Source organism: Sus scrofa, chromosome 9 (genome assembly GCF_000003025.6).
Source record: "Sus scrofa isolate TJ Tabasco breed Duroc chromosome 9, Sscrofa11.1, whole genome shotgun sequence".
NCBI lineage: Eukaryota > Metazoa > Chordata > Mammalia > Artiodactyla > Suidae > Sus > Sus scrofa.
This window is the reverse complement of record NC_010451.4, coordinates 120,582,629-120,595,123: the sequence shown is the minus strand read 5'-3', so window position 1 is coordinate 120,595,123 and position 12,495 is coordinate 120,582,629. Positions and strand designations below refer to the sequence as shown.

The window sequence follows — 12,495 nt, the reverse complement described above, 5'->3', positions numbered from 1 at the left end:
GATGCCAATGTGATGACTTAAAGCACAATAGACCCTTGATGTTTATGAGGGATTTGTCCCAAGACATCTTGAAAAGTCCCCAAATTTGAGAATATTATTATGGCATAACACATTAGAGTACAACTAATTTTTTTTTTTACTCCTACAGACTTTCAGTGAGTCTCAAAACACTGAAATCACTTCTACTTATTTACATTACCATACAAATTGCAAAGGAGACTCATTTGCATCATGAAATTTAAGTGTCCACAGAATCTTTTAACACTTTTTGCCTTTTTTTTTTAAGGCCATACCTGAGGCATATGGAAGTTTCCAGGTTCAGGGTCGAATCAGAGCTAAAGCTGCCAGCCTACACCACAGCTACAGCAACGCAGGATCCTTAACCCACTGAGCGAGGCGGGGATCAAACCCATAACCTCATGGATCCTAGTTGGGTACATTATCACTGAGCCATGAACGGAACGTCCCCCCCCCCTTTTTTGGCTGCACCTGTGGCATATGGAAGTTCCTGGGCCAGGGATCAAACCTGTTCCACAGAAGCAACCCAAGCTGTTGCAATGACAACCCCAGATCCTTAATTCACTGCACCAGAAATTAAGATAACTCCAGAATCTTACATTTTTAAATTTATTTTATTGAAGTATAGTTGATTTACAATGTTGTGTTAATTTCTACTATACAGCAAATTGGCTTCACACACATTCTTTTTCATATTCTTTTCCATGAGGATTTATCATAAGATACTGAACACAGTTCCCTGCGCTATACAGTAGGAACTTGTTATTTATTCATTCAGTGGGTAATAGTTTGCATCTACTTATCCCAAACCCCCTATCCATCCCTCTCCCACCCCAATTTTACTTTTTAATTTATCCAAATTCCTCTTCCCAGATGTATTGCCTTTTGCTTCTCCTTGGTCACTAGCACTAGGAATTAGCTCCCACCGCATAAACAGTGCTGGCAACAAAAGTTAATCTACAAAAAATATAGAATAACAAACTACACTGAGATGTGCCTACCAGGGGAAGACGAGGATCAAATTGGGCCCAGCAAAATGACAAATTATCGTATGTCATACACCCTCCCAGTTATTCATGGATGAGTGAAAACCACAAGCGTTAATTTGTGAAAGACAGAGCTCTATTCTATCAGCAACTGACTAGTCAAAAAAAGCATCATGTACTCTTAAGAGCAAAGATCCCACTGGTCCCTTAAAAGCAGCAATGGCTATAACAACATAAATATTTGCATAGTGACTTGCAGCTTACAACACACACCTTACAATTTCGGTAGATTCAAGAAATCTTGCTGTAAATTTACAACCTAGTTTTCCATTAGAACATTTTATTAAGAACGGAGAGTACTAGGTCTCTGAAGATGTTTACTCCAGCATTAAGTTATTCTTGGGGCCACCCGATGACCAGAAGAAGGGAATTTCCTGTCTAAACAGAGGTGCTGTGGAGACTGGAACACTTCTTCACTGACTTGAACAGCCCATCAGACAAACATTACCACATTCACCTTAGAAAACTGATGCTCACAGAGGGTAAGAAGAGGAATATCTCTTTAGGAGTAAAGAAGTCTTTCCTAGAAGTTTTCTCCTTCCATCCTTTTCCCACCCCTCCCTCCAAAAAGGAGGCTTTCCTACATTTCTCAGTCGCTACGGTTCCTTCATATTTATTTATGCTGCCAAGGAGGCAACGGGAGGAAAATTTTCACAGAGAATCTGATATGTGAGATGAGTCTAACAAGTAGATATTGGACAAAGGAAAGGGAAAAGGAAAGGACATTTCTGGCAAGAGAAATAATACTTGCAAAGACAGACGAAGAAAGAAACGGGCATGATAGGAGGATGCCGGTTAATTCTTTGAAGGAAAAACTGTGTGTGTGTGTGTGTGTGTGTGTGTGAGAGAGAGAGAGAGAGACAGACACAGACACAGAGGCAGAGAGAAGTGGACAATAAACTGCAGAGATAGACCGGAGCCAGATCATGAAGCATTAACAAACAGCATAAGAAACATGCACTTCCTTCTCTAAACCAAGGTCTCCTAAGAGACCGTGAATTAAACCCTGGGCCCAACTCACCCAAAGTGTAACTGTGTGATGAACACAAATAAAAACTTGAATCTACAGCTATCGAATGATCTTCAAAAGGACTCAGAAATAAAAAGCAGTGAAGACCCATGATAACAGTGGGTTAACTGGCCTGGGAACGCTATATGCCACAGGGTGGACCCGGGTGGGGGGTGGGGGAGAACTCCTACTCCAGGTGACTAGAAGTCACTTGTATAATTGTACAGGCAGGGATGTGTGCCCTAACACTTTCATTTTAGAAAGGCAACTGGCAATATCTGTGGAGGCTGATGGATTACCGAGAGAATCTTAAACATACACAGAGAGATAAGAGGTATTGCCCTACTCTAGCTAAGAGGTTATAAGCACTTACATGAGAAAAACCCTAACTCCAGAGACTTTTTAAAGGCAAACTTGCTAGAACTTGTTGACCATCTGAACATGGGTTGAGACTGAGAAAGGAACTGAGCCTGGCTTACCACTCTACTTCTCCTCTCAAGTTTTTGCCATTCACTTCTTCCAGGCCATCATCAGGAAAAGGCAGGCAGTAATACAGCAGAGCAGCTGCAAATGAAAGGGTACCTCTTTCTTCCATTTGCGACCAGTCACCATAGCCTAACTAACCAGAAGATGCCAAATGTCCCCTCCTACCAGCAAAAAGCTGGTGGCGTGGAACAGGGGTTGGCTATGACCAACACGCTGAACCCAAGCCCTGGTTTTTCTAAGTCTTAATGGAACACAACTATACCCACTCATTCCTGAATTGCTCATGGTCACTTTCAGGCGACAAAGGCAACATTGAATAGATGCAATACAGTCTGCATGGCCTGCAAAAAAAGCCTAAAGCATTTACTATCTGGACCTTTACAGAAAGTTGGCCAACGCCTGGCCTCAAACAAAAACGGACAAGTTCTACCTCCGGAAGTACTCCTTCAGTGCAACAGGTGGGAGCAACGTCAGAGGAAGGGTGTCCGTGGACCACATTCAGCTGTGTGACGTCAGTAAGCATCGTATTAAGAGCCAATGTTCTCAACTCATTTCAAAGCCTTGTTCTTTTCCCTCATTCTTCCACTAAAATCTACCTTCTCTCTCGCCCAGGTTCTCTTTTGAAAAGGAAAAAGAAAACACTGCAAGCCAAGAGTCACCACATAAAGGGCTGAAATTATCTAACCTGAGAAACAAGGTCCTGACCTATCTGTGGAATACTGGCAGAAGAGTGGCTGGGTGGGCATTTTATTTTTGGCTGTGGCACGCAGTGGCTCAAAGGGGACTCTCAGTTCCCAGACCAGGGCATGAACCTGAGCCACCGTGGTGAAAGCACCGAATCCTAACCACTCATTAGACCACCAGGGAACTCCCATGTAGGCATTTTAAATTAATGAATCTTAAATCTAAATTTCAGATGTCAAAGAATAATTATTTCAAAAAGAAATAAAAACTAAGTTTTAGTTCATCCATTAAGCTCCACTGTTAGCCTCTATTAGACTAGACTGGGAAATTACATGTATGGTGGTGGTGATTTTTTTCAACATTTTTTTTCCAGATGATATGAAACAAATACTTCAACATATCCAAACTGATCAACTCCAGGTGGCTATGTCAAAAATTAAAGAGTCTCATAAACACATCATCCACACACTCCCAAAAGTCTACGATACATAGGATTTATTCAGCAACTTGTTTTACCAACAATATGTTCGACCCAGAAATAAGTAATAACCCAGGATTCAAGAAATAAGCAGCCACACTGATTTTAGAAACTCTACCCAGGGTTCTTCACCTTGGCACTACTGTCATCTGGAACTAGGTAATTCTGTGCGAGGGGGACTCTGCTGGGCACGGCAGGCTGTTTGGTAGCACCTGTGGTCTCTCTCCACTAGATTAAGTCGTGCTGGCAATCAAGTGTCTCCAGATACCGTTCCCTGGGGGGCAAAATCGCCTCAGTTGAGAACCCCTGCTCCAAATGAATTACAATTTTTTAATGTTTAAAAACACAGTTAATAGCAGATACTGCTTTCCAAGTCAACTAACTGTTTCACAGTCACGTTGGGTGTCCACTGAGCTGGAACAACCTTGGAAATCATGTGGTCAAAACCACACATTTTACAGTAAGAAAATAAGGGCCATAGAGGGCCACTGAGACAGTTGAGAGCAGAAGAGAGACAGGAGTCCGTAACTCCCAGGTGTCCTAAGAACCAACTCATTTCCACAGGCGCTTACGAAGCCTCTCTTGCCCTTTCCACATGAATTTCGGAACCAACTAGTCGATTTCTACCAAAAACAAACAAAAAGCCTCCTTAAGATTTTGATTGGGACTGCAGAGAATCAACAGCTCAGGTGGGGAGCGATTTCACCTTAGCAGTAGTGAGTCTTCCAACCCCTGCACAAAGATATCTCCCCATTTATCTAAATGTTCTTTAATTTTGTTCAGCAACGCTGTGTAGTTTTCACTATTTCATACATGTGGCTATTGCCAATGGTGTTGGTTTTAATTAAATATCAATTTCAGACCGTTGTGGCTAATATAAAGAAGTGCAATTGGTAGTTTTATAATGATTCCATAACTTTACTGAAGTCACTTATTAGGTCTAGTAATTTCATAGGTTCTATCAGATTTTCTACACAGTCACGTTTCAAAAAAAAAAAAAAAAAGACACTCAACTTTTCCTTTCCATTCTAGATGCTTTTCACTTTTTTAAAATTTCTTTTTCTTGTTTGACTGCACTGTCTAGAACCTCCAGCACACTGTGGAACAGAAGGAGTGAGAGCAGCCAACCTTGCCTTATTTCTGGTCTTGGGGAAAAATCATTTGGTTTCCCACCATTATGACTACCTTACTTGTGGTTGTTTTTCAGATGGGAGTGAAGAAGTTCCTTTCCAATCCTCATCTGCTCAGTTATTATCTGGACTGTAGATAAGACTGTTACACACTTCTTGTGTGTGTGCATTTACTGAGAGATCACATGGTTTTTCTTTTTAGTAGCTTCAAGAGTGAATAGCACTGATTGCTTTTTAAATGTTAGACTGACTCTGCATTCTTGGAATAAACCCCATTTGGTCATGATGTATTATATTTTTAAAGTAAAATGTTGCATTCAGTTTCCTACAATGTGTTAGAACTTTTGCATGTATGCTCATGTGAAATATTTTTGTGCAGTCTTTCTCTCAGGATGTCTGTGTCTAGTTTGAATATAAGGGTTACGCTGGCTTCACAAAGTAAATAAGAAGCATTCCCTCCTCTGCAATTTTCTGCAAGTACTTGTACAGAACTGCTGTAAGGTATTCCTTAAATACCTAGAATTCACTTATGAAGTACTCTGGGCCTGGAAGAGTTTTTTTGGTGGGAATATTTTACTCACAAACTTGATTTTTTTTTTTTTTTTTTTGTTGTTGCTATTCTGGCCTCCGGATATGAGTCCAGCTATCATCGGAGCTGTAACCAGCTACCCAGAGCCAGCACGCGGATCCGCCGTCTGCACCTACACACAGCCACGCACGCCGATCCACCACTGGCAACCACCCGCCTCATGTCCTAGTCATTCGTTACCACTGTGCACGACGGATCCAACTGATTCTTAGCAATACATGCATCAGCTTGTCCATTTCTGTTGTGCTAATATTCTCATTATCCTTTTATCATCTGTAGAATTCGAAATGATGTCACCTCTGTTAGAACTTTACCAATTTCACTGATTTTCCCAAAGAACCAGTCATGTTTCACCAATTTTGCCTATTATTTCTGTTTTCTACACATTAGTTTCCACATTAGTCTCTATCATTTCCTTTTTCCCAATTGCTTTGGTTTAAATTGCTTTTTAATTTCTTATGGTAGAGTGGAGGTCATTAATTTTTTTTCTAATATAGATATTCAGGCTATAAATTCCCCCTAAGTTCTGTCTAATGAAATCTCACAAATTCTGACATGTTGTGTTTCATTATCATTCAATACAAAATCTTTTAATCTCCTTGAATTGTGATAGTTTCCAAGTACTAGCAAATTTTCCAAAGTCTTCTCTTAGTAATTTCTAATTTAATTCCACGGTGACCAGAGAACATAGGTTCTCAATCCTTTCAAATCATGAAGACTTGTTTTATGACCTAAAAAATGATCCATCATAGAAAATGTTCCGTGGACACTTAAGAAGAATTAAGGAGAATATTTTGCTGTTGTTGAGATATTCTATAAATGTTAACTAGGTCAATTTGTTCAAAGTACTGTTCAAGTCCACTGTATCTTTGCAGTTTTCAATACTCAAGAAAAGGCATTGAAATATCCAGCTAAGATCACAGATTTGACTATTTCTCTTTGAAGTTCCATCAGTGTTTCTTTCATGTGTTTTTGAAATTCTGTTCACAGAGGCGCAAACCTTTAGAACTATGTCCTCTTGATCAACTGACCTCTTTTGCCATTTTATAATGATATCCTTTACCCTTGAAGATATCCTTTGCTCTGAAGAAGACTACTTTGTCTACTAGCATTAACATAGCCACTCGTATCTTTCTTTTAACTATTATAAGTAGGGTATATCTTTTCCCATCCTTTAATTTTAATATATTTGTATCTTTATACTTAAAGTATGTTTCTTATAGGTAAGGACATAGTTGAGTCTTTTTAATCCAATCTGATAATTCCTTTTAACTGGTGTGTTTAGACCATTTATATTTAATGTGATTATGTCAATAGTTAGATTTAAGTCTATTATTTTACAATTTGTTTCTACTTGTCCTATGTTCTTCCCCCTCTTTTTATGCCTTCTTTTGAATTAAACGACAATACTGTCTGATTTCATTTTCTATCTTTTGATGGTTTATTACCTGTAACCTTTTTATTTTTTATTTTTATAGCCATACCTATGGCATATGCAAGTTCCTGGGCTAGGGGTCAAATCAGAGCTGCAGCTGCTGGCCTACACCACAGCCACAGCAACAGTGGATCTGAGCCACATCTGCAACCTACACAGCAGCTTGCAGCAATGCCTTCACCCACTAGACGAGGCCAGGTATCAAATCCGCATTGTCACGGATTCTATGTCAGGTTCTTATCCTGTTGAGCCACAAAGGGAACTCCTGCAACTTTTAAAATAAGACTGCTTCAGGATTTATAGAACACATCTTTTAACATACCATGGTCTATCTTCAAGTGATATTGTACCACTTCACATAAGACTCTTACAGTAGTATACTACCAAGTATTATATCTTGCTACCTAACACCCTGTACCTCTTGGTTAAAATGGAAGAGAAGCACTAGAAAAATGTAAAAGTAGTGGCAACAAACGGAGACTTGCTCCTTCATTTCATTTAAAAAGGCAAATAAGAACTGGGAAGGAAACAGATGCTTAAAAATTAAAACTACAACCTTAACACTGGGTTCAAATCCTAGTTCTGCCACTTATATGTTATGTGACATAAGGCAAAATGTTAGCCTTCCTGCTTACCAGTTTCCACCTCTATAAAACGCAGGTAGTAACAGCATATTTTTCACCGGGTTACTGTGATGATCTTATGAGTTAATATAGGTAAAATGCTTAGAAACAGCACCTGACAACTATTAAATGGTTAAAAAATAAAGGACACCCCTAAGATATTCTGAGTTCAGTTCCAGCCCACCACAATAAACCAAATATTGCAATAAAGCAAGTTACACCATTGTTTTGCTTTTCCAGTGCATATAAAAGTTATGTTTACAACTATAGTGTGGCCAGTTACGTACAATAACATACATCTAAAAAAATATTCCTATCTTAATTTAGAAATACTTTATTTTGAAAAGACACTAACCACCATTTGAGCCTTCAGAAAGTCAGTCTTTTGCTGGTGGAGAGTCTTGCCTCAATGTCAATAGCTGCTGATCAGGGTGGTGGTTGCTGAAGGTTCGGAGACTATGGAAACTGCTTCAAATAAGACAACAATGAAGCTTGTCACACTGATTGGCTTCCTTTCATAAATGATTGCTCTGGAGCACACAGTGCTCTTTGATAGTGTTTTTCCCACAAAATTTCTTTCAGAAGTTGGAGTCAATACTCTCAAACACTGCCACTCCTTTGTCATCTAGGTTTTTGTAATATTCTAATCCCTTTGTTAAAATTTCAACTGTCAGAGCATCTTCACCAGGAGGAGATTCTTTATCAATCAAACACTTTCTTGCCCATCCATAAGAAGCAAGTCCTTATCCATTCAAGTTTTATCAAGAGATTGTAGCAATTCAATCACATCCTCAGGTTCCACTTCTCATTCTAGTTCTCTTGCTATTTCTACATCACAGCCACAGTAACTTCTTCCAGTGAAGTCTCGACTCCTTCAAGTCATCCATGAGGGTTGGAATCTTCTTCCAAACTCCTGTCCATGTTGATATTTTGCCCTCTTCCCATGAATCATAAATGTTCTTACTGGCATCAAGAATAATGAATCCTTAGCAACCTAAATGTCCACGACAGGTAATGGATAAAGAAGATGTAGTGCATACACACACGCACACGCACAACGGAATATTCCACAGCCATAAAAAAAATAATAATAATGCCATTTGCAGCACCATGGATGGACCTAGAGATCATCATCATAAGTGAAGTAAGCCATACAAATTATCATATGACATCGCTTATAGATGGAATTAAAAAAAAAAAGACACAAATGAACTTAATTACGAAACAGAAACAGACCCACAGATACAGAAAACAAATCAAGGTTACCAAAGAGGAAAAGGGGGGAGGGATAAATTAGGGGGTTGGAATGAACATATACATACCACTATATATAAAATAGATAACCAACAAGAACCTACTGTATAGCACAGGGAACTATACTCAGCATTTTGTAATAACCTATAAAGGAAAACAATCTGAAAAAGAATATATGTAAAACTGAATCACTGTGCTGTACACATGAAACTAACACAACATTATAAATCAACTATACTGCAATTAAAAAAAAAACTTTTTGGAGGTCCCATTGTGGCTCAGCAGTAATGAACCTAACTAGTATCCATGAGGATGCAGGTTCGATCCCTGGCCTCACTCAGTGGGTTGCCGAGAACTGGTGTAGGTTGCAGATGCAGCTTGGATCCCGCATGGCTGTGGCTGTGGTACAGGCTGGCAGCTACAGCTCTGATTCAATCCCTAGCCTGAGTACTTCCAAATGTCATGGGTGCAGCCCTAAAAAGACAATAAATAAATAAATAGATAAATAAATTTTTAAAAGAATGATGAATCCTTTCCAGAAAGTTTTCAATTTACTTTGCTCAGCTCCATCATAAAAATCACTGTTTTTGGCAGCTACAGTCTTACAAAATCTATTTCTTAAAACAATACTTGAGAGTCAAAATTATTCTTTGATCCACGGACTGCGGAATGGGGATGTTCTGTTAGCAGGCATGAAAACAACGTTAATCTTGTACATCTCCATCAGAGCTCTTGGGTAACCAGGTGCATTGTCAATAAGCAGGAATATTTTGATAGGAATCTTTTTTTTCTGGGCAGTAGGTCTCAACAATGGACATAAAATATTCAGTAAAACGTGCTGTAAACACTGTTGGCGGGAATACGAATTGGTGCAGCCACTAGAGAAGAGTATGGAGGTTCCTTAAAAAACTATAGAGTTACCATAGGATCCGGCAATCCCACTCTTGGGCAAAAGAACTCTAATTTGAAAAGATACATACACCCCAATGTTCATAGCAGCACTATTTATAACAGCCAAGACATGGAAGCAACCTAAATGTCTGTCGACAGATGAATGAAGATATGGTATACAAATACGCAATGGACTATTACCCATGAAAAAGAATGAAATAATGCCATTGCAGCAACATGGACAGACCTAGGAATTATCACACCAAGTGACGTCAGACAGAGACAAGCATCACATGAAATCACTTACACATGGAATCTTGTAAAACAGAAACGGACTCGGAGACATAAAGAACAAACTTACGGTTCCAAAGGGGAAAGAGAGGTAGAGGGATAAATACAGGAGTTTGGGATGAACAGATACATACTACTCTAAATAAAATAAACGACAAAGACCTACTACATGAAACGGGGATTCAATTATAACTAGACCACAGTTCTAATAACCTGTAATGGAAAAGAATCTGATACACACACACACACACACACACACACACACACATATATAAAATAAAACTGAATCACTTGGCTGCACATGTGAAACTAACACAACACAGCAAATCAACTATAGTGCCATAAAAAGTTGTTCTGAAAACAAAAAACGAGCAAGTAAATAAACAAACAAACAAAACCCATGTTGTGAACAGAAGTGCCATCATCCAGGCTTTGTTGTTGCATTTGCAGAGCACAGGTAGGGCAGATGCAGCCTAATTCTTCAGGGCCACGGGATTGTTCAAATGGTAGATGAGCTCTGTGGCTTCAACTTAAAGTTCCCAGATGCATGAGGCCCTAACAACAGAGTCAGCCTGTCCTTTGAAGCTTTGAAGCCGGGCAACGACTTCTCTAGATTTCTTAGCTCCTAGATGGCATCTTCTCCCAACTGAAAGCTATTTCCTTTACATTGAAAATCTGCTGTTTGGTGTAGCCACCTTCATCAACGATCTGAGCTAGATCTTCTGGAGAACATACTGCAGCTTCTACATCAACACTTGCTGCTTCACTTCGCACTTTTATGTTATGGAGATGGCTTCTTCCTTAAACCTTATGAACCAACCTCTGCTAAGCTTCAAACGTCTCTTCTGCAGCTTCTTCACCTCTCCCAGTCTTCAAAGAACTGAAGAAAGTTAGAGCCTTGCCCTCGATCAGCCTTTGGCTGAACATTTGATCTTCTGTCCAGGGCGCTCAAACTTTCTCCATTGTGAGCAATAATGCTGTTTTGTTTTATCATTCATGTGTTCACTGAGTAGTACTTTCAATTTCCTTCGGGAACTTCTGTGCCTTCATAACTCAGCTAAATGTTTGGCCAAGAGACCTAGCTTTCAGCCTGCCTCGGCTTTCAACATGCCTTCCACACTAAGCTTAATCATTTCTAACTTTTGATTTAAAGCAAAAGACATGTGACTCTTCCTTCCCCTTGAACATTTATTTAAAGGCCACTGTAGGGTTATTAACTGGCCTCATTTCAATACCCCATTTTGGATAAGGAGGGCCCTAAGAGAGAGATGGGCAGAGAAGGGGGAGTGGGGGGCAGACAATGACCAGTTGGTAGAACAGTCCGAACAAACACAACAGTTATTAAGTTCACTCTTACATGGGTAAGGTTCATGGCGCCCCCCCCCACCAAATTACAACAGTAACATCAAAGATCACTGATCATAACAAATATAATAATGAAAATCTTAACATATGGTGAGAATTACTACCAAAATATGACCCAGAATGCTCATCTCATTTTTTACAGATGTGGAATGAGAAGAGTTAAAACAACCTGCCCAAGGTCGCACAGCTGGTGTAAGAAAGAGCCAGAATTCTATCAAAAGCCTGACACCAAAGCCTGTACTCTTTCTTCGGGGAAAAACAAAACAAACAAAACAAAAAAACTGGATGTGGTCTCAAGAAGAAGAAGTTGTAGAGAAATAGAAGAGTACCTACAGAGCCAGAAAGCAGAATCTTCAATCTCATATTCAATCCTTCTCTCACTATGTGGCTTCTTCCTTAGAGTTTTCCGCATCTCTCCTCACAGATGTCCTGTTCTTTTCCGGTTTCCAACCGGCTTCCTCAACTCCTCTCTCATTTCTGCAATTCACAGCTTCTGCTGATACTTACTTTTCAGCCTCTTCAACTTCGGTTTTATAGAATTCTACACTAATGTATCATTCCAGCTTCAGCTCCTATGGCTCAACAGCAAATCAACTCCATATTTCCTACAAATGGCTGCAATTTTCCCCACCCACAATCCTAGGGTGTTAGCTGGTTTACAGATTAGTGGTCCTTAGGTCAAGTGCCCACTCCTGGGCCAACCAGGTGCAATGAGGTCTGTTTCTCCGCAATGTACTGTGGAAAAAGTAGATTTCCTTCTAAGGAAATGTAGGCACACCAGAATTATAAAACCCATGTCTAGGACACTGAGTCAGCTAAGACACCTTTAATCTGGGGCTCAAAAATCTTGTCAGTATTTTTCATCTATTTAGTTATAGTAATTAAGCAGTTATAACTACAAAGTTTGGTTGTTATTAAGCAGATCATATAATTTACAGTGTCGTACTAGTAAGACACGGACACAGCTCCAGCTATTGTTAAGTCAAGGGTGGCCAATATAATTCAACAATATTACGAATGTCATTATATCAATGTCATCTATCATTTTCAACTCTGCTCAGAGACAGAAGTAGTATAAACATCAATAACCCTAACCATTCCTATAGCTACACCTGTTGAGCCACAACGAACTGAGGCAGATGAGGGGGTCAGATGGTGTTGACACTATTACTACAGCCAATTCACAGCTGCCCACA

General features: G+C 39.6%; 1 protein-coding gene across 3 annotated transcripts in view; it reads right to left on the bottom strand.

Moving 5' to 3' along the window:
- Nucleotides 1-12,495, bottom strand: part of RALGPS2 (Ral GEF with PH domain and SH3 binding motif 2) — a 162,982-nt gene that overhangs the window by 130,152 nt on the left and 20,335 nt on the right. The gene's annotated exons all lie outside the window — the stretch shown is intronic.